This window comes from Dryobates pubescens, chromosome Z (assembly GCF_014839835.1).
Source record: "Dryobates pubescens isolate bDryPub1 chromosome Z, bDryPub1.pri, whole genome shotgun sequence".
Classification (NCBI taxonomy): Eukaryota; Metazoa; Chordata; class Aves; order Piciformes; family Picidae; genus Dryobates; species Dryobates pubescens.
The window spans coordinates 106,819,749-106,846,089 of record NC_071657.1 but is presented as its reverse complement, the minus strand read 5'-3'; the positions used below and the strand labels follow the sequence as shown (position 1 = coordinate 106,846,089).

The 26,341-nt window shown below is 36.3% G+C and overlaps 1 protein-coding gene across 1 annotated transcript in view; it reads right to left on the bottom strand.

Moving 5' to 3' along the window:
- The window catches only part of COG5 (component of oligomeric golgi complex 5), a 174,527-nt gene that overhangs the window by 115,145 nt on the left and 33,041 nt on the right, over positions 1 to 26,341 (bottom strand). The gene's annotated exons all lie outside the window — the stretch shown is intronic.

Here is a 26,341-nt window from a genome sequence, read left to right as displayed (position 1 = left end):
TTCATTCACCCTCATTGTGAGCTCTAACTGATGGTTGAGCCTGATTCACACTCCGTAATGCTTCTCAGCCTGCTCACCTGTTCTTGGAGTTCTGTTACCAAGCAGAGGAGCTCCTCTACCTGAGCACATCTGCAGGCGAGCTCTATGCTGCCCTTCTGCACCAATGTCGTAGCTGAACACGCTCTGCAGCCTGATGCTCAGGTGGTTGCATACCTCCCCTGATGCTCTGAGTGGCTGCATCAGTGGTGGGGGCAGGCACTTGCTGGGGTATCACCTTCTGCCAGGTGGACATCACTGATGCTGCACCAGGGCTGGTGAGAGAGCCTTCCCCACCTGCTCACCCCATCTGCATGAACTGCCACACAAGCTTCCATGCCTTGCTGAAGTACCATGCCCCATTTGCCTGCACTGTTCACCAGCACGCTGGGTTGCAGGCGTTCCCTCAAGGTGTTTAAATAGCCTGCGGAGGCTGCGTCCCCACCCACACTTCACCCACCTCTTTGCAAGAGATGCCAACTCAGGGCAGGGCAAGTTTCTTGCCACAAGGGGTCACGGTTCAGAAAATACTAAAAATCACCCACAGGTGAACAATAAGCAGCCCTTCCTGAAATGGAACATCATATTGGTATATAAAATTAAGCAGGATGAAAACACATGTTTTCTCATATCTGCAAGAGGTAATTGCACAGAAAGAATATTGCAAAACATCATAAACCCATGTGAAGGAATTATGCCCTTCCAACTGTATTACTGGAATGGTGGAAAAAAATCACATCTTCACTGGACAAAGACAAGGACTCCTCTAAATGAAGGTATATGGCTTTGGCACTCTCCTATTTAACTAAGTTAGCATTGTAACTAAATCCACAAAACCAAGCAAATTAGTTATGAGTAGAGGGATGTAAAAGATAACCTAATTTTACATGTTGGCCTGAAAATGCCAGTATTTTTGGCAGCTTTTAAATATTATTAATGTTATCATTCAATAGCTACGAATTTCTCAATATAGAGCATTATGTAATGGTATAATGATTCAGTTTCCATCAGTATTATGCCATGTCACAATAGACATGTGCAGTGATAAAAGAATATGAAGGAAAACGGATGATGTGTCTTACTCAAAAATAACCTCTTTCAAACATCCCACCAGTTGCTGAGATGGCTGATTCTTCACTGAACCAATGCCCTGAAAGGAAGGCAGAAGATATGAAGGTTCGTTTCTGTAACATTCACAATGCTAATGGTTAATGACCTAATTTTTGAATACTTTTACGTTCAGATAAAGGTATGCATGGACAGTTACAGACTTAAGGTATACAAGCCTACCATTACCTTACTAAGTTAGTTGTTCCTAGCTGCACATTTTTATTTTTTTTTTAAATTTCAATGAGACTATCCACAGTTTGTAAACTTTTTATCATTACTTTTGCACTAAAATATGAATACAAAAATGCCAGCTTGTACAGGAGAGAACACACATAATTTCTATCATGTACTTGTAAATTCTAAGAGATATAGATCAGTAGTGCTACAGTGCTGTAAAATCAAATTAAAACAAATAAATCATGCTATTATCTTGCCCCCTGGATAAGGGAGAATGCTACTTATATATATATATATATATTATATATATATTATATATATATATATATATATATATATATAAAAAACTGCAAATATTTCTTTCACATTCCTCTCTCCTGATGGGTCTCTCCTGCCTCTTTTCAACACCTACCATTCACCCCTTTCATACTTCTGGAAAATACTTCTGCAAAAGCAGAACCACATTTTTTTTAGTATCATCTGTGTTAACTCCCTTGGTACTTCAGAATGTGTGTAATTTTTAATCTTTAATAAATGCATATTTAATTCCTCCCACCTCTTCCTTGCCATATCATCAATAACTTCCTGCAATTAGCTACAGAGTTACTTGATTTTATCATCTTTAAAGTCAACAGATGTTGCATAGACTATAATATTATACAGGTTTTGGGAGAACAAAGTGAGCCTTCTGCTATCCAGAGTGCTTCTGTAGATGACTTGAAGGTAAACAAAATTCTAAAACATCATGCAATATATATTATCTCCTACAGTATTTTTTTTTTTTTAATTTGGAGATCAGTATATGGTAGAAATCTGCCCAGTCTGGTGGAATTATCACCATTTCTTCTAGCAGTAACAAAACTTAGCAACAGTACTAAAAAGATGGGTAAGAAAAGAATGTTGTTTGAAAGTGAAACTGAACATAAAAGTGTTCAGATTTCAAATAGCCAAATTTGAAGTTAGGTGCCAGAGGTGCCTTTCCAATATAAATATAAAATATTTTACTGTGACACAAAGACTGACATCAATTACCTCTGATGATGCTGATTAATACTCTTCATCTTGGATGATTTGGATAGTGAAATTAAAAAAAGAAACCATTTTTAAACCCTTCCTCTCCTCCTCACTACATTTACTGCAATGGGCTGAAGAAATTGAGTAACACAGCCAATGCAACGCCCTTTAGAAAAATAGGAAGATTTGCATTTTATTTATTGAAGATGTTGGTGTACTTTCTGGATTGCTAAAATGGTGAGAAAGTGACAAACAGAAAGCATCAGAACAGCCTTAGTGTCTAACTACTCCAAAAGCACCAGCGAGATAGTGTTACGCTGGAGGTCAACACTGGTCAGTCATTCTCAGTGTAACAATTTCTTTTAACCATTCTGTCTTGGTACTTGCATCACAGCAGACTCCTGAACTGTGCCAGTCCAGATACTGCAGCAGAGCTAGGAGGCAGGTGACAGCCACTGCAGATGGAGACAGCCTAGGAACACAGTTCGCTGGCTGCAGCTTACAGTAAGAGTCCTCCCACTGAGTGAACTCTAGTACATTACTGCTTTGTATTCCTTGCTGCTTTCTGATCCAATTAAAGTCATTGTAAGTAAATAAAAAGGCAGGATTAGCTGACTGCATTTCAGGAGATATTACACAGATCATATTTGTAAATGAAATGGCTTATTAGGAACCTGGGAGAGGTTCATGTTAGCAGTGCCCTCAAAGAGGCAGAATCAGCCATCAGTTCACAGCCTTGGTCCTGCCCTGACCTCCTGCACTGCTACAAGTGTGCTGCTGGGACAGCTCTGGTGGACCTCACCTCCTTCCCTCTCCAACAGCAAGCACTGGAGGGAAAAATGTTCCAGGACAAGGAATTACTTGCATATAAAAATTCTAAATTCAAGACGTTTCTATTTGTTTTACACAAATGAACTAAGAATGAAAACTGTAGCCTCTGCGAGGCACTGCCTTTTTTTTTTATGTTTGCATGCTGTTACAAATGAGAATTCAAAATTAAATAAATTGTCCTATATTTCAGTAATTGTTTGGAAGCAGCTATGGCTTCCTATTTAAAGAAAAGTATTTTAATTATATTAATTTATGAAATCATTTAGAGGGGGAAAATAGTAAGGCCCATCCAATTCCAAAGTATAAATCTCTTCTGATTTCTGTTTTGCTGAAGTTTTAGATTTGTTTGTATACTGGATGAAAACTGGACTTCAAAATGTCAAACCTTCTCAGAAAGCAACAATTCAAAGTTTCATCTAACTCTTCCAAATAGTTTTCATCCACAAAATTAATTATGCCTGTTCTGATTTTGGCAAGCAGCACATCAAGGCAAACTGCTGGAGGGGAAAGCAGACTGGTCTTCAAAGGCATTCTAGGTAAGACAGAGTACTCCTTAGAAGCATCAGGCTTCACTAATAAAATTTTGCATTTGATAGTAGGAAATAGAGAAATAATTTCATTGGATCATTTAGAGAATGCCAGTTTTCCATCTTCCCAGACACAACCAGAACACCAAGATGCTTGTAAATGAATAAATAATAAATAAAGGGGAGGTATATATCTACAAATAATTACTCAGAGTTCTTACACCACAATGAATGACAGAAAAAGTTTTTTATGAAGCCTGGATAGAATAAGCTGAATGCAATTCCAACTTTAGAAATACAATGAGATGAAAAAAAGTGACACTGAGTATCAAAGGTCCCACAGCAACCAAGAAGAGGGCTATCTGTCTGGGCTCAGAGGGAATCGTGGAAATAAAATGCACAATCCCCCAGAAGTACATTTGTAAGAGGAGAAGAATAAAGCAAAACATTTCAGAACACTTCTGCTCACGATTCACATCTTTAAGGACTCTTTTTGGGAGTCTAACAACTGTTCTATGTATGTTCTTCATTCTACCTGTACTCTCCAAGTAACCATTTGTGTTGCTGTCTCAGTCTCCCTTACCCTTTGCCCAAAGGAAAGCTGGAAAATCTGTTACACATGCAAGGAAGAAGCAGAAAAGGGGGACATGGAGAGAGGAACTTAACTGATGTTTCTTCCCATGTAAAATGACAGAGGAGATAAACATCAGCAACACTGTCAAGAATTCAGAAAATTCTTCAGTCCTCAAGAAACCATGGCATGGTTATAAATATTTTTAAACAGCAGTAGTGTGCATATTTTATTTTGTTTCTCTATTTCTGAACTTCTCAAGAACCTTGGTTTGCATTCCCAAGATTTTCAGAAGTCTTGAGAACTAAATAGGATCATTAAATTTTCAGATTCTCATATGTTATCCTGATAATAGCATTTAAAAATTTGGAAATACATTTATTACAAGTAGCATGTGATTTTCCATCCCACATTGCCACAAGCTAGCACTGCAGACCTGGAAGCATAGTACTAGCTGGGCCAGACCTTCAAAGGAAAAACAAAAAAAGGCACAGTGTGAGAATTCTGGGCCTGATAACAAAGAAAGCTGTAGTATCCCCACTTGCAATTGATATACTTTATGGAGAAAGGTTAAGAAGCTGCTTTTCAGCTACACTTTTCCCACTGCCTCATCATGAAAGTGTTCACTTTGCTGGTTCTCCTCCAGTGAGGACCTGAGGGGCATCACACAATTCACCGGAGGGAACTGCACAGACAGCCTGCAGACAAAGGTTAAGAAAGCATCTTAAAGGAAAAGAAAAAAAGAAAAAAAAAGAAAAAAAACAGAAAAAAAAAAAAAAAGGAAAAAAAAAAAAAACCAAAAACCATACAACACCAACCAAACCAAAAAAAAAACCCAAACCACAACACCAAACAACACCAGAGATTCCCCTTATCTTATATAAGGGAAAACATATTACAGACACAGCTAGGGCATGTCAATTACTGGTCACTAGAGGTATAACAAATTACAGGATGCTACCACACCTTTGCACACAGTGTGAACAAGAAAAAAGATCCCAAAATCTACACACACATTTTTAGCAAGGTTCCAGCAAATCACAATTCCAAAAAATTTCCAAGCCTCCCTTGTTAGATAGATTTTGCTTTCCAACTGTGTGTAGAATTGATAACTACCTGACTCGTCTCCACCACAGAAGAGTTATTTCCTGGTGTATTTTTAGTCACCTGTAATCATCAGTATCCTTTGAACCCATTTTGAGACTACAGAGACAACATAAATTTGCCACAGCTTTTTGGCACCTCTTGTCAAGTACTTGTTAATACTCTGCAGAATGACACAGACTATTAACCTCCCATCAATTTTAAGAGGCTGGGTCTTCCCCAAAAACATGCCAAAGGCAGGTCTTTGCAGTCCATAATAGCAGTTACCAAGAGCAAGGTAAGGAAGTACCATTAAACCTTCACCTGAATTTAGACACAGCAGTGTTGTGCAGTTGCTGTACAAGGAAATGAACTGAAATAAACTCCATGAAAAGTAAAGGATGCTGCAACACCTTAACTCTACAAAACATCTCTTGCAATGACAGCCACAAACCTCATGTCTCTGCCTTATCATATCTGAGCATCTCCAGTAAAGTGAAAACACAGCTCATTATTGATGATGAAATAAATGTACCAAACAATCCTAACCACTTTCAGTATGAAACTGCACGTCAACCCTGACAAAAATTATCTTCAGCACAAGGTTCCTAGAAGACTCAAAAGTAGTTATCCTAAGGCTTATACTGAACAAGATATTAACGTAAATATTTCTAAGAACTCTTAGCTTCTGGTTTCAATTTAATTATTTTATAGACTAGCTTAATATGTTACTGCTTAATATGCTTTAAATGTTTTGACTAGCTCAGTCAATGTTGAACAAAGAAAAAAGAGCACAAATTACTTAAGAAAACTGTTCTTCATCTGGAAATAGTTTTCCAACACATACTGATAGGTTCTCTGCCCATATGTTAAACCAGACCCATTAAATTGTTTTGAGGACAAAAAAGGGGGACAGAAAAAATTACTTACCATCTTCATTATGACTCATCCATTATTTTTCACTAGGTTTGCTTACTAAGTGTAACACAGTTGATTCTATATTCTATTCTTTACTAAAAGAGTTACATTAAATCTGTCTCTAGATTACAATTTTTTCCTAGAGCAGTATCATGGCCATGAAGTGAAAGGTCCACAGTATTTTTGAAGAAGCAAAAAGCCTAGTGTACAAAAGGGCTGGTGTAATTTATCACATTTCATTCAGGTTAACCTACAGGCTGCATTGGCAAAAATGTATTTGCACTACTACATGAATACTGGAAGGGCCATACCTGCAAAGCTTTTCTAGTGTAGGTCAGACCTTAACTTAGCTAACTCAGTGCTGGAAGAGTACAGTATCAGTGTTACTGTATCAGTATCAGCATTGATGAGGTTCTAAGAGACATCTATTTTGATTTCCAGTTAGCCCTTGAGTACGTACACAGTACACTGAGAATTAAGAATGATGCTGTCACACAGCAGCGCATGGGCTGCTGCTCAGCGAAAGTCTATGCTAAGCTAACTGATATTCAGCACTGTTCAGGCTGAGATCAAATTGTTCTGCTGTGAGCTTCTATTTCCCCAGTCTTAAATGTAAATTTTAAATTAAAAATAGATATAACAACAACAAAGTACTGGACAATACCTGACATTTTGAAATAGAGACACTGAGCCGGTGCAACTTCCTCAAGTAGGTCACATCATTTAACCTGAGACACTTGGCTACAGACAGTTACTTCCTTTTGCAGATAAGCTATTCTTATCTTAACGGCAGCTAACAGTACAGATATCCAATAAATGAACCCAATGTATTAAAAACAATGTCACAACAAGTGAAAATTAATTCAAACCCAATTCAAACTACTCCATTTAATGACTGTATCATTTTCATAAAATTAAAGTATATTAAATAAGCAGAAATGGTCAATATGAAAAAGAAGTACTTGCATATAAATCAAGGAACAAGACTGAAGAGAATTGTGTCTGATGCTTTGTCCTGATTCACCATTTCTGCTCACACAGCAGGGCTCTTGTACTCTAACCTAGTGACTACACAAACTGTCGTACTCTTTCATTCTTCTTCCACCCTGCATGTTTTTTTGTATAGCATTAATACTTATATTAGATGTACTGTACTTCTGTTCTATGAAATTAAGACATAATTATAAATTCAAAAAGCAGCAATAGATGCTTAGTGAATGGATGAAGTGTAGACTTGCTATCTTATGACAGACAGGCTATTTTGCACTGCAAAAAAAAGCTAATGAAGAATTATGTAATCGTTTCAAAAATACATGACAAGGAAAATTACTAGAAAAATTAGAGGTGTTTGGGGAAAAAAATGTACCAAAATTACTTCAACATACTATGTACACAAAAGACTGCCAGCTCAAAGATTAAAATTATTAGAATGCTTAAGGAGTCTGCAGATCTTGGAATGGAATAAACTACATAAGAAGAGAGCAAAGATGAAGGAAAAGCTGCTGTGCCATTGACTCTCATCATTCCAGTTGCTCAGGGTTTGGGAATTCTTTTCTTTTTCTCTTTTACTTGATTTTTATTTTCTTCAAATGTACTCAAAGGCCTATAGAATCCAATAGCATTAATACATTTAAGCTTTATCATACTTCTTATTTGAAAATAATCAAATGAGTTTATTACCTTTTAAACTCTTTCCATTTCTAGCTGCAGAAATTAAGTGACAAAGAATGACAAAAGGATCCTGTAAGCTTTGTTTGCTTTATACTAGCATCAAGTTTCTGTATTTTGCTCAGCAATTACTGTACCTCTTTTGATTTCCATTTACTCAGTAACTAATTAACACATGCATACAACACATAATTAAGCTAAAGCATAAATTAGTTGTGGTAAAACCACTCAAAAAATTCAAAGCTGAAGTGCAGATTGAGAGAACAGAGTTGACCAAAGTAACAAACTTAAGAGGGCAAAGTGGCAGGTCATCTCGAGGATCACACCCAGTCAGCATGGGTTTATGAGAGCTAGATCCTGCTTGATGAACCTAATCTCTTTCTATGACAAAGTGACCTGTATGGCAGATGAGGGAAAGTTCGTTGGCGACCCTGACAAAGGGATCGAGTACACCCTGAGTAAGTCTGCAGAAATGCCAAGCTGGGCAGGAACGTTGATCTGCTGGAGGTGAGGAAGACTCTGCAGAGGGATCTAGACAGGCTGGATCAATGGCCTGAGGCCAGCTGTATGGTGTTCAAAAAGGCCAAGCACCAGGTCCTGCACTTCAGTCACAAAAACCCCCATGCAATGCTTAGGGCAGAGTGGCTGGAAAGTAGGTTGGCACAAACAGATTTGGGGTGCTGGTCGACAGCTGACTGAACAAGAGCCAGCAGTGTGCTCAGGCAGCTAAGGAGGCCAACAGAATCTTGGACTGTATCTTAATATAGTTCTGTTATGGTTGGGCTTAAGGTCTTTTCCAACCAGGCAATTGTATGATTACCTGATATTGAAACAAATATCTTCAGTAAACTGAGTGGGAAAATTAAAATAGCTTTTAAATGTCAATTAGACAAATGCAGATTATTCAAATAACCCTTATTATCAGTCTTATTATAACCCTTATTATAACCCTTATTAAGCGTTCAATCACTGCCCTTCACAGAACTAGCTTTGGTGAATCCTATGTATATTCATTGCAACTTTCTCACCCAATTCACTCTTTGCTCATGTTTTGGGGCAAGAGGGATTTATCACTTGGCAAAGGAAAGGGATGATGCTACACTGTTTAACAAGCCGGTGAATCGGCCCCTGTAGGTGTACAGATTATCAAACAATCCACACGTGCAGATCTCATCACGATGAGGCCTCCTGTGTAGGTCTAACTGCTCCTCAGATACTACTGAGTATGTGTATACTGATTCAAAGTATTGATTCAGTACATTTTAGCATGCTACTTGAAGACTAAATCCAGCACTGTCCTTTTCCCCCTGATTTTTTTATTCCTATATTTTTAACACCTATAGCTACATTTCAAATCCAGGTTCCTTCAAATAGGTAAAAGCCTTTAGTAACCAGTAAGGTCTGTATTTGGTATTCTGGTTAAATAACCTTCTTAAAGTCTCTAAAAATGTGTTATTCAACCAAATAGAATTCCCTTCCCCACTCCAATTAGAGAGAGAGAGAGATTTCTATGGAGAACAGATTAGGAGTAGCACCTCTGGATATGAAGGTAAGTGGAAAAGTTAGAGCATAACAAGTATCAGAACATAGCAGAAAGGCTGACAAGATTGTTAGGTAAATAGCAAGGACACTATCAAGAAAGTGAATAAAATTTCAAAAATTACAGTACATGCCCATTACAGCATAATGTTGCACATACAGTATTCCAGACTAATTTAACCAAGGAAAACTAAATGAAATCCCTCTGAAATAAAATAGGCTATACAGATGGAAGTCTAGTACTGTGGGTTTTACCTCTGGGAGTTGCAGCCTGCACAAGATTCTATTCTTTCAATACAAATCTGTTGTGTGGGGGGGTGGCAGAGGAGTAACTGTGTTACAGGAATAAAAAGAATAGCACAATTGTTGTAAGAACATCTAGTTTTCTCTGTGTTTCTATCTATCACAATCCATCTTCAATTTCACATCTACTTTTTCTCAATACCTTACCCTATACTGTGTCAGTAAAGAATATTTTAATGCTGAGGTGAAGCATGCTGTAAAGAAAAGCCCCTGATCAGGACATTGCTAATTCATTAGCAATGATCATTAAACAGTCTTTGTTTGAAGAGAACACAGAAAAACAAAGAAAGCTGATCAAGCTCCATCAGGAGAGGAAGGACTGGCAGGAATAGCAGCTGTGCTCTAGCTCAGATTGGATCCATGTTGGCAGAACTGTGAAATAAAGCCTGCAACATATTGTGCCTTTAACAATCCTGCTACCCCAGTAACAGACCCAAAGAATTTAATGATTATGTGTTATCTCTCACAGGCTATTTTATTCAGGAGGTTTTATGAACAACTAAATTTATAGAAGTCCAGGATGCATTTATTTAGACATGCTGCTCCTTCAAACAGTGCCATCTAACACATACACTAATATAGACTCATTCATTTGAGTATCTCCAAGTGCTTCATAAACAGCAATTGAACAGATGTCATGAATCTAAAAAACATTACTGCCAGAAATTTTTCTGCTATGTGACTTTGTTACAATAATATGTTTTACTATAAAACAGAACATGTCAGTGCAAGGGAAAAATCTAAACTATACATTTAACAGCATTTTCTATGTATCAATTTTACTAACACATTTTTCACAGTCAATTATGCAAAAGTGAAGTTCTCCCTTGCCAAGAAACAAGAACTAAAAACTAAATAAAATGACCCAACAGTTCTTTAAAGAAAGAGGTTACGGCACCAAAACCAACACCAAAACTTAAAATTCAGACAACTACAGAGGTACATAGAAGACAACATTCAGGATTACATTATATAGAAATTTATGCACATTTTGTACATTTGTTAAATTATTTATAAACCAAATGTTGTATTTTACTTAGCCTCTCATTTCTGGGTGAGGGAAGTAAAAACTAAAGAAAGGACAGAGAAATGTGTAAGAAGATCTTGAAGTACATAATACAGTGTTGCTCTTTGTGTTCCCATGTAGAAAGTACAAAAGTAGGTCACTTGTTATGTGTTAGAACAGCAATATAAAATGATGACTTCTCTTTTGGCTACCTTGGATGGGGAATTTTTTTGAGTAGATTACATAATACCTGGTATTACTACCTCAACTTACTTTAAATAAGTAGCACTTTCAGAATTTGTGAATCTGGTAAGCCAAAACTTTCACAGCTCAGACTTTCAAACCTTAAACTGGGGCTAGAAACAGAAGCTCAAGCCTGGAAACTTCAGGAGATAAACGAGTTGTTATTTTCTAAGCAAGAATTCAGAGAACTTCCCTAGAAACATAACCACTGCATTTTTTACTTCTCAAGTGGGATCATTTTTCCAGGGAAACAGAGCAGTGTAATTATTTTCCTGGTAGAGGTAAGTATATCTGTACATACCTCCTTCTACCCTCTTTCTGCATCAGCCTCATAACCCTGATTCCTGTGCTGCTATAGTACAGTAGACCATTCATTGATTAAAAAAGCTTCAAATCAAAAAGAAAAAATGTGCCACTCACTGCAATTCATGGGCAGGTGAAAGGACTTCAGTGTAACACTCCAAGGCAGAATCATGTTCTTTGTTGTCTGCCTATATCTATACAAGCTGACAAATTACTTCATCCATCCATGAATGAAGAGAAAAAGGATTTGTCCAAGCAGAAATATAATAAACATGAAGTAGGAACTGTAAGACATCTTTGCCTATTGAACTCCCGTCAAGACTAAAAATAAACTTATCCAGACTTAAAAATAGCTCTAATTGGTTCAAAATCCAGCCTGATACAGCAAAGTCTACACATAACTGAATAAGTAATTATTGTAAGTGGAATGGAAGCATAGCATAACAGTACGATAGAAACTTTAATAAAAATATCTAAATAAAACCCCACCATCCACAAATTTGCTTTATATGCAGGTTTTACAGAACTATCTGTAATACTTGGTATTTTACTAGAAAGCCAACACTATGCTTTCTATTTCACCAGAGAAAGATGAGGTTGCTTTGGTAATATAGATAGGAGCAGTATTTATTGTATGCACGATGGCAGTATTATGATTTTGTCTCTTTTATTATCATGCTCAACTACAAAAGCAATTTTTGCATGATAACCATCATCTTAAAGTAGACAGCAGTGAATTCATTCTAACAATCAGGGGTACTAGTGCAACAATTCACTTTTTTTTTTTAATGTTTCAAAGATCATATCTAGATTACAAACAGAAAAGATAGAATGACTTCAACACCATTTCTTCGCCCATGATATTTTAACAGGAGTGAAAAGTCATGAAAGCCTAAAAAGAACTAGAGAAAATATACATTTTTCAGATAATTTAAAGCCAATGTATGACTACACAGAATGGTTTATAAGCTGGTTTCCTTCTTGAATAAAGTAGGAATAAAGTGAATGAATAAAGTATGCCTCTGGTGGCAATGATGAAGGACTGGCTATAATTCAAACAGGTTAATATTTAGTAAATAATGATCGAGGAATTTTATGTGAGTTTTGTGCACCGTTAATTTTTTCAAACCAATGTAAATGCAAAGCATCCTTTGACTTGTGCTAATTTCTTCCTAGCTGCCATTTTCTTCACAAAGGTGACTGGGTGCCTTGGAGACTTGTGTATTTTTTTATTATCATGGGAGAACTACTTAAGACTAAATAATTTAACTGATCTAGTTAAATATGTACCTGCTCACAGCAGGTGCGGTGGTGGTCCCTTCCAACATGATATTCTACAATTCTACAATTACCAGTCTACTTAAGTCTACTTTAAATTCCATTTAAAATGTTTCATTGAAATTGCACTATTTGAGCCTACCCAGATTCTCTTTTTCTCAGTAATTTTTCCTCAGGTCCTTAAAGCTATTGATATTTACACAGCCAGCCATACTCATCTTTTAAACAGATAAGGAAAGGAAAACACTACATTCAGATGCAATTGCCACAGCATTTTCTCATTATATTTTAAAAAGTGTATGATGCCTGAAGCTTGAAAGTGAAAAAAATTTCTCTACTGCTTTTCATTCATCATGCAAGGTCACAGATTGCAAAACAGCTCAAAAATTATAGACTATCTTTTAAAATAACTTTTAGAAGAGAGCACTTGCCTACAGTTTCCATCTTTAAATCTCACAGCATTTTTGACTACTGTTTTATGTGTTTTTATAAAAGGAAGAAGTTGAACACCAAACAACTTGTCCAATGAACAACTTCACATTTAAATCAAAGTTAGAGCCCAAGTCCTGTGAACAGTGTTGCAACAGAAGCATCATTCTTTGTCTCTTAATTAATACTGCCTTGGGATTTAGACCAATGCTTCATCCATTCAAAGATACTGATTTTTCCTTTTTTTCCCCTTTGACTTATTTCTGCCCATGAGTATAAGTAACTTAACTGGAGAATTATGAAGTCTTTCCAAGTGCAAGAGGTGAAGAACTTCTTTACACCTTCAACTATAAACCAATTATATGGTTTTAGAAACTTCTATGAGCTGGTTTGGTTACATAAAGGAAAAATCCCAAATCATGATAACCCCCTTTTATTTGATATTAATGTTTCACATTAGAAAAGTAAGAAAAGACAGGAATACCATTTGCACAAAAACCTAAACTTCAACAGAGAATGATTCCAACACTATACATCTGAGTCTGTCTTTCCACCTTCCCAACCCCTTCTGAAACATTTAAGCAGAAGAAATGCCAAAAGAAAAAGTTTGTTATTTGGAAGGGGGGTGGAGAACGAATTCCATTGTAAAAATAAGTAAGACCAGAGTCAAAATCTCCATTCAAACCATGTCTTGATCTGTTTTTTCCCTTGCCATTACAGCAGGCTCATCTTTGGTGAAAAGTACCATTTTTCAGAAAGCCTCTTCACTGAGAGCACCTCACCTCAAATTCAGCATTACTTTTTGTTACCTTTGTGGAAGTATGATTCCACTTTGAAGCATATATTATTGGACATTTTGACAAACTAACAAGTATTTAGGCATTTAGTTCTCTTCTCTGGTTCATTCCCCTTAGGTGAGCAACTGAACAAATTCATCACCAGTAAGAACTTAGGAAAACTAAAATGAGCAGAAACATAGCTTCTGTGATGTCCTTCTTACGCACGCTAACCAGAAGGGCTTTGGCTTATTGCTTTCCTGCAGCACCAGCTGCCACAGCTTGTTCTCCCATGGCTTTTGATGCACTCACTGATGGGCATATAGCCCTTCCTTCCAGTTCAGACAGGGGCTTTGTTCACCTCTAAACTGCTCTACTATCTTTCTCCCACATGTCACACCTCTGCAGAGAAAACATATTGTCATAAGGTACTTAAAGAAACATTTTACATTAGGGTTTGCCAATTTACAAAGTGCTCTGCAATAAAAATGCTACAATTCCTAAAAGCTGCTGAAGAATCTACAATTATGAGAATCCATAATTGGATTCTGAAAGACTGCAAGCAGAATTACTTGTAGACTTTTCAGTCCTTGAATTGAATAGTCTTGTCTTTGTTAATATTTGTTTGACAGTAGGATACTTACTTACTTTCTTTTCTCTTTCCCTAAATTTATCATGAGATTTCCCTTCATGAAACTATAGTGGACTGTTAAACGTACCTATGTCACCAGAAAAAGATTTTCAAGAGCACAGAAAAAGATTTATTCTTGGACACTGGCAAACCAGGATGAAGATTTCTGTGAAGCAATTAGAAGCATGAAACAAACAGTTTATGGTTTGTAATTACTTGCAATGTCGACTCTGATAGAAAAATCTGAAGGACGTATGCTAATTCCTGTTAAATTGGCACTTAAGAGTTGTAACAAAGCAACTGAAGGGACACAATTCACTGCTGTCATGGAAAACTTTGTAACTGCATTCCCATTTCACTCTGCAAAGACATTAGAAAGTTTTAGTGACAATTAAAGACCAGGAGAGGAAAACAGTGTTAAGACATCAATTTCTCAGTCTTCTGTTGCTAGAAAGGCCATGGCATAAGGTCAACTAAGTAAATAATAATTGTTTTGTTTTAGAGAAATAACACTTTTCCTGTTCCCAGAAAGAGTGTAATTCACACCACTACCACAGAAATAAAGCGGAATTTATAACCATTATATGCTTTGTTATATACACAGATGTATACGTATTCATATTCATATAAAAATAAAACAATGGAATATGTATCATAGCTTTAGGATTTAGAGAATAACCACTTAGCATACACTGTTCAGCTGAACAAGACAGACTCACAGCAAACACTGCCTGCCAGTGGCAGTGATGACAGCAGGATTTTAATCCAGTGGTGCAAACAGGGATTTCTTTAGAAGTAATCCAGTGTGCCTTTTTCCAGCTCAGTCAGCACCCAGAATCCCCAGGTCTAGTAGGGGATCTGGAACAGTCCTGAGAAGGCCTTGGGAGGTGGACACAGCAGGCATTTTGAGCAACCCTGTATTTCTCAGCAAAACTGAATAGCAAGGAGTTGGGTACTGCAATTAAAACTACTTGGGTATTATTTTATCCTCCCCAAAGAAGCATAACAGAATTTCCACATTAAAAGTTCAAATATTGTTCAAATACCACAACAAACAATTGGATTACTAACTCAGTAGGAAGTGAAAAGCCAAAAGGCAGATGAAGAAAAGAAATATATTTTTCTGTCCAGAGGGTGAACCAGCAGCTACCTGGCTGCTCTCCTGAACCTCAGCCAAAGCAGGCTGGCCCAATCTCTCATCTGTTCACAGCAACAGACTGCTTTGATATCTAGCAAGCATGTGCTAGATAATAGCAATCAATGGAGATCAGAAGCTGTACATTAATATGTGAATATGTAATATCTGTCAAAAGAGAAACCAGCATCTCACATGATTTTGCAGGTGCTAGGATTACTTAAAAATAATAAATAAAGCCCAAGCAATAAAATTCAGCTAAATTCACATTTATTTCTAACTGTTATTATTATTCCACTGTGTCAGTAACCAATAATGCTATTCCAGAAGAGAATATTGCTGCCAATTTTACAAGCAAGCAATAAAAATAGTGTTATGCGAGAACTAAAACTGCATTTCTTTCCATTTGTTTATTCATTCAACAGATGCATTAGCCAAGACTCTGCACAAGAACAGAATATTAAATTGTATCAGCTGGATATGTTTCTAAAAAGAATCTAAAATTTTAAAAAGATTAGTGATTTGGTGAATTCATTTCTTCAGCATCTATAACTAGCAGCTCTCAGCGATCTTAAAAAACACTGAAAATATAGATGCTTTCAAGCAATCACATAAAGAGAAAATAAACTTTGTGTTATAATCACAGATTTAAACAAAGATTTGAAATTACAGATCAGCAATTTTATGTGAATTCTCTACAGTCCACAGTTCTCTCTGCAGCTGCTGGTCTTTGGAATTTTGGGGATCAATTGCATTTCCACTCTGATTTCTTTGTGTAGTGGATGTGCAATTTCATGCCCAGATGATCACAGGATGATATCCAGCAAATTGCCATACATGGCACTCAGACCCACAGGAATTATATTGTGGTACCAAAGGGAAGAAATATTGATATTGTTGAAGATTTAAAAAGAAGAAAAATAATAAAAGCCTAATAAGCAAGGTTTACAAGACAAGCTCTTGGCAGCTTCTTACAAAAGCAACCATGAAACTCAACATTCAACATTCACTGGCCACTTATAGTAAAAGATCACAAAGAAAACAAGGAAAGCCTATATCAACAATTCTGAAGAGAAGCTCAGGCACCCTTGTAGCAGTTTTCACAACTTCCCTGTCTGAAAATCTGACTCCTTTAGTTCTCATCAAAAAATTCATTCTATCAACTCCATACCTGTTTCATCCTAAATATTTTTTAATTCCTTATGCCACATCACATGCACATCTAAGAGGCAGATTATATTAGGAAGGAGAGGCAAAGGAGAAATGGACAAAAATATAAGGCAAGTCACATATAAATGAAAAGTTTTTCCAGTATGGCACAACCCAAGGTACAGTACATAAAAGCACTATATCCAGTTTGTTCTACTCATAATATTGATTTCTTTGTTACATACAATATGATATATGTGTTGTTCAGCAAATATCTTTACACTTTGTATCTGATGTCAGTAGCAACAACTCCTAGATGGTTCTGGTTTCGTCCTGTGCTTAATATTCTACACATGCGGCAAGGCCTGTTTCCTTATAGATGGGGAGTTGTAGTGCTCAATTTTGAAAAGCTGGATGATGAAGTAAAGAGTTCTATAGTGTTTCATCAATATTGTGGGGTTTTTTATAATCTCATTAATTATTTGCATGTTCTGGTGGGTTGTTTTTTTTTTCCACTCCCTTCCAATGCAGTTGAGGGCTTAAAGCAATTTAGACAGAAGTAAGGGTTAGTGCAAGAAATAATTTATATTCTGACTTTGCCAATACATTACTTTACTTCAGGGGGGAAAAAATAGTGTCCTAAGAGCAAGATTTCAATACACAAACTATTTTTCCACCCTCCATTCACTCATTATTACCCCAAAGCACTGCCTTAACTTTGTTAAGTCTAGTTAGACATACAAAAATCTGTTTAAAGAACTGCAAAGAGAATAAATGTGGAAAAATGATACAGTCCCTGCATTTTTTCAAAGACAAATTGGTCTTGTATTGTAGACTGAACAGATTCATGAAATACAAACAGACTATCCAGATCTGCTCTAGGCTTCTAGCATGTGGCCAAGCTGGCTTTCTACAAATCAGAATGATGTGAAGAGAAATGATGAAGCAGATACAGGATACTCAGGTGTTGCGTTCATGGATATCGCACAAGCAGCTAAAATCCTTAGTTAAAAGTGTCAATCCATGCTCTACCTGTCCATATAAATTTGTTCCAGATTAAGAATACTGAACATGCATTCTGTGACTGGTATCAACACTTATTGCCCCGAAGTACACTGTAACAGCTGCCTTCCCTACAGGCTTCAAGACTACAAAGAGCAGATTTTATTCTCTCACAAATGGTATTAAGTGTTTGCTACCATCACAGCCTGTAATGTTCATTAAAGTATGCATTTAGCTGACAACCCAACACCTCATGTATTCTCACACCACTGGAAAATGTTTATTGAAGTATTCTACCCTAGATCCAAGCATGTACTGATTACTGTGATAATGCTGGGTTAAAAATTTTGCAGTGGGAGTATTAAACAGGGTATTATCACAAACCCAATAAACAGACATTTAAAACTAAGATGGCAAAGAGGGGAAGACAAAGTACTTTATCATTAACAAAACCAGACAAGAAAACAAATAGTACTGCATATAATTTTTCAAATTTTGAGAACTTAATGTGAGGAGTATCACCACTATCAGACTGATACGAACTGCTTCCTATACTTGAACTGTAGAGGGGCTTGACAGATGGTTTCAACCACTTTTAGTAGTCATTCACAACTGGGGAGTGGAATCTAACTAGGTTTTATTTTGTTGTCTGAAAAAGGCAAAATATGCTCCTCTCACTGCAGTTACATGGAAGCATGCAGAGTTTCTACTGCATGGGGCCACTAAACTTTGATTTTAAAGGCAGTAAGCCTACTAGATCCTTTTTCATGCGCTTTTTGTAGCATTTCCAAATCAAATCAGCCAAGAGGCTGAGTGAGACTGCAATGTATAAACTCACCCTGGTGGGAATCTTAACCACCACTGTGCTGATCTTAACAAAATTAAAGGGACACAGTTTATGTTGTGATACCTATTCGCTTCTTACTTACAGGGCAATTAAGATCATAAGACTTTAATCTCCAAATTTCAGCCAGAATACTTGTTACCAGGCACACCATGTCAACATTTTGTCTTAATTAAGAGGAAATGGTATTGCCTTCCTATTTTTAAAACTTAGTAGAAACAAAGACCTATCCAAGAGCTCTGTCAAATAAATTACTTGTGATAAAAGCTTCCTGTTTTCTTGCTTTGTTTTAAATTACCAATTCCATTTAAAGAATACTACAGCAGGAAGGTGTGTAACAAAACTCCTGCATCAGGGGATTGCTTTTGTAACAGGGCAGCTAAAGCTGCTCCTGCTGATACCCATCCCAAGCACCTTCTCAGGCATGGTTTCCACAGCATCAAGGATATCTGCTGGAGAATTCTGAACCAGATCCTGAAATCTAGACCATGCATGGCAAATTCAGCTACCTCCAAATCTCATTCACTGTAATAACAATAATAAAAAACATTCATATTGATGCTGTTCCATCATGCACCTAGCACAGCAACTTAGGCAGCAGAGAATAACATCAGAAGTTTCCTCCAGCATACAAAACACTCTGATGAAATCAATGTAAGACACCATCTGGGACTTTAAACCATGAGGCAATATTCCCTCATTCTACAGGCACACAGTGTCAGCACTCTAGCTATCAGTGTCAGCACTCTTCAGATATTCTGCTAAACTACATTCCAAGTTATGGAATCAACATTCTTTCAGGCATACTTTCACAACCTGTTACAATGCAAGCATGATGATAGTTTCATCATCATTAATTGGTAAAGGGCACTCTATAACTTACACATTCCTCAGGAATACAGGAATGTTCAGTGCTGAAAAGATCAACAGTTGAACTAATATGGAATACTGCTGAACAACTAACCTATGCTTAACAATTACACAAAACCAAATCAATCTATTAAAGCACTCTTATTTCACATCATAAGTTGGTAATTTTTCCATACTCAAGCAGCTAACATTAGCTTCATATCTTGAACATGAATATACATATATATAAAAATAGATATAAGAATATAACCTCGATATTATACATTTAATACCTATTTTAAAATACTTGCCTTTCTGTTGCTCCCAAAGGTATGCATCTTTGCAACAGATGAGGAAGCACAACAAAATGCTATATAATTAAGCTGGAAAATTCAACGTTTTTTAAGTCTATGGAGGTAATTCTAAAATGGAGAAACTGAGATCAACAATGTGTAGCAGTGTTTTCCGGCATCAGAACATGGAAGTTATAAACAAACAAACAAAAATCTCACATACATAAATCTTTATTTTAAAATGCAAACAAACAAATTTAATTAATTTAAAAAAAAAAAAAAGCTCTATGGCAATCAACAATCAGGGAGTAAAGAAAACAGACATTAAGAACAGGACACCAAATGAAAAATTATTTGTGTGGATGCTTATAAATACTAAGGGATAGGTGTCAGGAGGATGGGGTCAGTCTCTTTTCAGTGGTGCCCAGTGACAGGACAAGAGGTAATGGGCATAAGCCTGACCATAGGAAGTTCCACCTAATCATGAGAAAGAACTGCTTTACTTTGAGGGTGGTAGAGCACGGGAACAGGCTGCCCAGAGATGGTGGAGTCTCATCATTGCCATCATTCAAAATCCACCTTGATGCCATCCTAGGTGAACCTGCTCTGACAAAGTGTTTGGACTAGATGATCTCCAGAGGCCCCTTTCAACCCCATCATTCTGGGATTCTGTGAAAAGACTTCATCACCATCAGACTCAGAATGGTACCTACATACAAGTTCCAGCAGATCTTTCGTCATCTATTCAGCATATCACTTAATAGTAAACCTTTTACAACTAGACCTTGTGTATTGGACAGGAGTCAGGTTTACACCATTTCAACATAAAAGTATGCTGCAGCATGATGTAGGTCAGCAACAGGAACGCCTTGACAAATACAGCATAAGGAGGGCATGTCGGTACAACTCCCAAATTCAAACTGCTATTATTCACGCTCTGTTCTTCCTTGATACCATAGAAGTTGCTGGATTTTCAACAACATTCTAATAAAGTTCTTTGTAAAAGACGATTGAGGAAACCAAGATGCAAAGGGGTAAGAAACACATTTTAGATAGAGATCACAAGCTGCTAAAATAGATAAAGACAATAAACTATCCAGAAGAGCTACTCTAGAATTGGCTATCACACTGGCCATTGGAGGCAAATGCAAGGTATAGGAGGATCTATCCAGCTGAAATTTTGCTGGTGCACCATATAAATAATGCTGAAGAACAACCCCAGGGCAAACTGTCAAAATAACCCAATACTCATTCTCAAAAGCAACTTCAGATCTAAAGAAATTACATGTCACTGAAATTTTTGTATGACTTAGAAGTCCAAATCTCTTGGAAATAGAAGGAACAGATGACATTTTTAGACCCAGAAGTAGCAAAATTCTAAATAGCCACTAAATAACTGGCAAGATTCAAAGTAGGAAACAAGATGTGCAGCCCACAAAAAGAAATAGCACTACTGGAGCATTCAAAGAAGGTAATTGTAGAAACTAAAAAAAAAAAAAAAAAAAAAAAAAAAAAGGATGATGCAGAGAACAAGGGAAGTAAGTCAAAACAACGTCCCTATGACACCAGGATGTTAAGACAGTCTGTGGTGTATTTATTTACAGTTAAAGCCTAAAGCACATTAAAAGAATGCTAAAGATCCAAAATCAAAGACTCAAACCAAAGACATCAGAACAGCGTACTTCATTTGGCCCTGCTAGATCATGTGAGGCTAAAAAGTCTTTTTAATGAAGCTTCTTTAAAACAACTGCAGTGCAAGAACTTGCAATTGGGGTGATCATCAATTCACCAGTAGAGTTTAGACCTCTATATCTACAAATGACCTCCCACTATTTCAGAATGCCCTAGTTAATGCTAGGACATTGTTTCCTGTATGCAGAATGTAAAACAGTAGATAAAACATGGAAAAAGACCAAGAAATACGCTACAGCTTCCAAATTTCTTTCACTTCCAGCTCTCAACAAAACAGAAAAACATGCTTTGACAGTTATGACTCCTGAATTCACTTTAAAAGTACTACAGGGGCGTATACTGCGGCAATCGCAGTTACCTTCACCCCTGTGTACCCTATGTTTCTTTACATGCACATGTTCCACCTTGCTTCCAGCTCCTGCCTCTGCATTTATTTTCTCCCCACATCAGACCCAGTAGCCTCAGCCCTTCACAGTTCTATTCTTTGTCAGATTCTGGGTCTCCCTCTTCCATTGTGTTGCCATTCTCGGTCCTAAGATCCTTCATCACCAAGCTCCTGGTTTAAGACTCCTGCTGTTCCCCAATATTTCCACCCTCTTATTACCCTTCCATCCCACTTTTCATTCACCTAAACCCCAAAATTCTTTCTCTTCCATTCTACACTGATACAGAAACAGGTATAAGAACAGCACATTTTTCTGTCTATGCTGGGTGTCTACACATGGCTCATTTTGCCCACTCTTCTCTATCTACCCTTTGAGGATGATGTCATCTGTTCACACCATCTTAACTAGCATCTGTACAGCAATGGCTTGTAAGCATGTCTATCCATCCACCTACTCCCGATTGCCTCCATATGGTACAGTTACTTCTCCTGATTTTCTCTCCAGAAAACTTAAGCTTGATATGTTCAAAACTCAGTTCCACATCATTCTTCTCAAACACTTTTTTTGCAGATAAAACTTTAGCCAAATTGCCTTCAGTAATATAGGAAGTCTTTTATGACCCCTTTACCTGTGTTTGAACCACATATTCACACTATACGCAAAATTCTGTTGCATCTTTTTCTTTCTAGCAGTACAGCTCAGCCAATATCTTCATCTTTGTTCACGCAAACACTGAAGAATTAGAAAGGGAGATGAAGATTCATCTGTTTAAATTTAAACAGGCTTCCCTATTTATCCCAAGTCATACTGAAAGTGAAGCAAGTAAATCTCTTTAATATATTAGTATTTATACTTTCATTTCAGGAATCCTCTATATCATGTCACCCATAAGAGTTATGCTGGGATCACTAGTTTCAAGCTTTCAGGAGGCAGATGATATGAGACAGCTCAAAGAGCTCAATCAGCATAGCCAGCTGGTACCTACTGATCTTTATTCAAAGTTTCCGCAGTCTTTATTGAAGTGTTAAATAAAGGAAACAGGAAGCACACTAATCAGATATGTAGCCTTTTCAAAAAATAAATAAAGCATGCTGTTACCAAAAGATAAATAATATATTGGATGGCTCTCAGAGAGAAAACATTAACAGAAAATATGCAGACATCTGAGTTACACAACTGCATTTTATAATTGTATAAACCATTTAAAAACAGAGTACCCCACCAAAATTTGACCAAAACTGTCATCTTAATACAACTGCTTATATAAGAACCATGCTTAAACATTTAGTACTTAATCAAACTTTAAAAAATAAATGTAAACATTTTTAAAATAAATCTTAAAAATAAATTAAAAAAACAAACACAACAGAGAAAGACCCACACTCCACACTTATTTGAGATGAAAAACTACCAGCAGAATGTTTTATACTCAGATAGTCTTCTATTACTTGCTTCAGCAAATCAATTTTAAAAAAAAATAAATATTGTTTTGGGTTGTATAGTGAATTTATTTAAGCACTGGTACTAGTGAAAACACATATTGCGCTATGCCTCTCTTACTCCTCATTATGCAGCTGACAGCACTGTTTATACTGATAGAACAGATTCAGAAAAAAATTACAAAACAAAACAAAACAAAATTGAAAATGAAGACATGCCCTGTAAAGTCAGGGTCAAGAACATCATGCAGGACATCCATAAAAACCCTGTGACATCTCTAGCACTATTAAAGTGAAACATACATGGGGGTTTTTGAGAAGTTAATATTTCAATAAAATTAACAATTATTATACATACACTGTATAGAGTGATGAATCATTTTGAAAAAATCGCTCTTTTCTGCTTCACAATTAAACTGAATTATCAACCCATTTTAAGGGTCTGAATAATCCCTATGAATTCTAATGGAAATATTCATAATATGCATGCAGGTACCAATTTGTTCTGAAAATAATTCATTCAAGACAAGACCTAAATGTTCACTTACATACAAACCTATCTGGTGAAATTCAGCATGGCTCAAAGTGAGATTTTTTTTTTCCAGAGATGTTCTTAGGGGGAAAAAAAAAAAGAAAAGAAAAAAAAAAGGAAAGTAGGCAAATTCAAATATAGATTGTTGGAAGCCTTTTAAGTAATAAATATTTAATCCTCTTTTTTTTTGTTGTTTTTGTTTTTGTCAGTGCCGTGTGGTTTCCAGTGTACACAAAGTAAAGAGTGAAAAGGTAAAAATAAAACTGGCATAACCTTAATATATTCCAGAATTCATAACTCCTTTATAAATTTAGTCCTTTTACAAAAGAATCCTTATATAAATTGGGGGGAGGGAGGGCATCAATCCCATATATGAAGCACAATTTAAGCCCAACATCACTGACCAATCAAAATTAGTGAATGCACTGCATCTCTCTGCAGTGAGGAGAAGCGACAAGGTAGGCTGTCATTCTGCAAAAGCTGCCCATCGCAAGCTTTCCTCTCAGAAGCACTGCTTTTTTTTTAGCGAGAGCTTGAATCTCAGTGGTGTCTCTGGAGACAAGAAGCCTTCAGTATGTTAAATTACTTTCATTATGTATTTTCAGATGCTTATTGAGCCTACAGTAGGAAGAGTGGGAGACTGCAGCAGCCTGTAAACCAGAACTAAAGCAGTTGTATACGTTAGCAGTGTGCTGAAACAATGGCACAGTACAGGCACAAATTTTCATTCAGATCGTTTTTTGAAGATAAGCTTATTACCCTCTTTCCCTTCTACTCTGCTAACAAATGAACAAAATGAATCCCTCCAACCTGGAACTGCTTCACCTGCATCGAGAATTTATCAAATCTTTAGTGGAGGTAAGACCTGTTCCTTATTATGGTATGCAGAATAAGCAACAATTAACAAAAAAGAATTCAGAAAAAAGGAAAGAGATCAGATTGAACTTACATTCCACGCTAGTATCTTGTTATATTTGAGATCAGGAAATATTCAAATGCTATCTTCCCCTCTCCATTATAAACACAATGTAGAAAATTGTTATTTTGCATTCAAGTCTTGTAGAATATTAAGAACCTGTGTTGTTTGTACCACATAAAGACAGTACAGTTTAAGCTAATACAGTACCAGAAAAAAACCAGCACATAATGCAACTAGGAATATTTTTTAACTCCTTCAGCAGTATTTACAAATATTGTCAGTTAAATATGTTACAGATTGATTAAGTTACTCTTTGAAGGATCAGACAGTCTTGTAATTAGTGTATACTTATTGTTTTATGAAGGTTGGCTAATATGACTAATCTCCAATTGCTCAAGAAATTCCCCTTTTTGAGGGTAAGGGGGTGTTTGGGGTTTTTTTAATAGTTATTTCTATCATTACGCTGTACATTCAAGCCCTTTATTAATAACATGGACTAGCTAAACATTTATTTCACTAAATGAAATTATAACAGTGTGCAAATTAAAAATACATTTCCTATAAAGCTTGTTGACTCTGTTTAATTTCTCATAACAAGGCAAGAGAGCTGTTATGTATTAGCTACCTGCTCACAGGAGCTATAGAACTACATTTTCTAGCTCTAGTCACAGACACCCTACATGCAACAATTACAGGTTCTAGTCAGGTTTTTTTGTAACCTGCACTGCTTGAAGAGCACGAAACTTGCCAAAAAACCTAAATTAATGAAAGATGACAGAAGAATGACATGATTTTACTAGCAAATAAGTGAACATAATAACTGATTTTCGATGTAATCTGTAAGATTCAATCTTAGACATCTTCTATTGAAAAGTAATATTAAATGCATATATTCTTGCATTACTTTATTTTGATACTATAAGCCCTACTTTTAACCTTTTCTTTTCCTCCCCTTCACAAGGGCATGCAGCAACTAATTCAGTTTTACAACTGACAATATGAAGAATGCAGTTGACCGAGTATCTTTCTAGCTGTATGACCTCCAAGCAGCAAGATGCATCACTAAAATGCATTCTTAAGACATAAAGGAATTAGAAACAAAACATGGAACACATTTGTATTACCATTTACGTGCATGACACTTCAACAATACACATGGAAGACTAACACATCTACTCAGATTTTCATAAAAGAAGAGTGCAATGACTGATTCTTTAAATGGTGAGCATTTCTTAAAGAGGGATTTATAATTTAAAACGAGAACTGTGGAAACTACTGATGCATGAAGAAACAATGAAACATGAATTGCCAAAAGGAGAACACGCATACTTCACCAGCAAGCTGAATAAGGGTTTAACCAAGCTTTTTCTATACTACTTATTTAATAACTTATTTGTCATAATGACTAATGGATATTTTTCTCTCAATTTTATGGTCTGTTGTGTATTCTCCTTAAATGAAAATAAACCAAATTAGGTAACTCATGGTTACTCTCAGAGCACATGAACTGGATTTTATGATGTATAACAACTTCTTTGACTAAGCCATCACTCAAAAGTAACGAGCAAGATTATTACAGAAAGAAATATGCAAGCATAAACTAAAGGATGTCTACATATACTCTGAACACAGAGATCAGAAATTTATTTTTTTTTAAA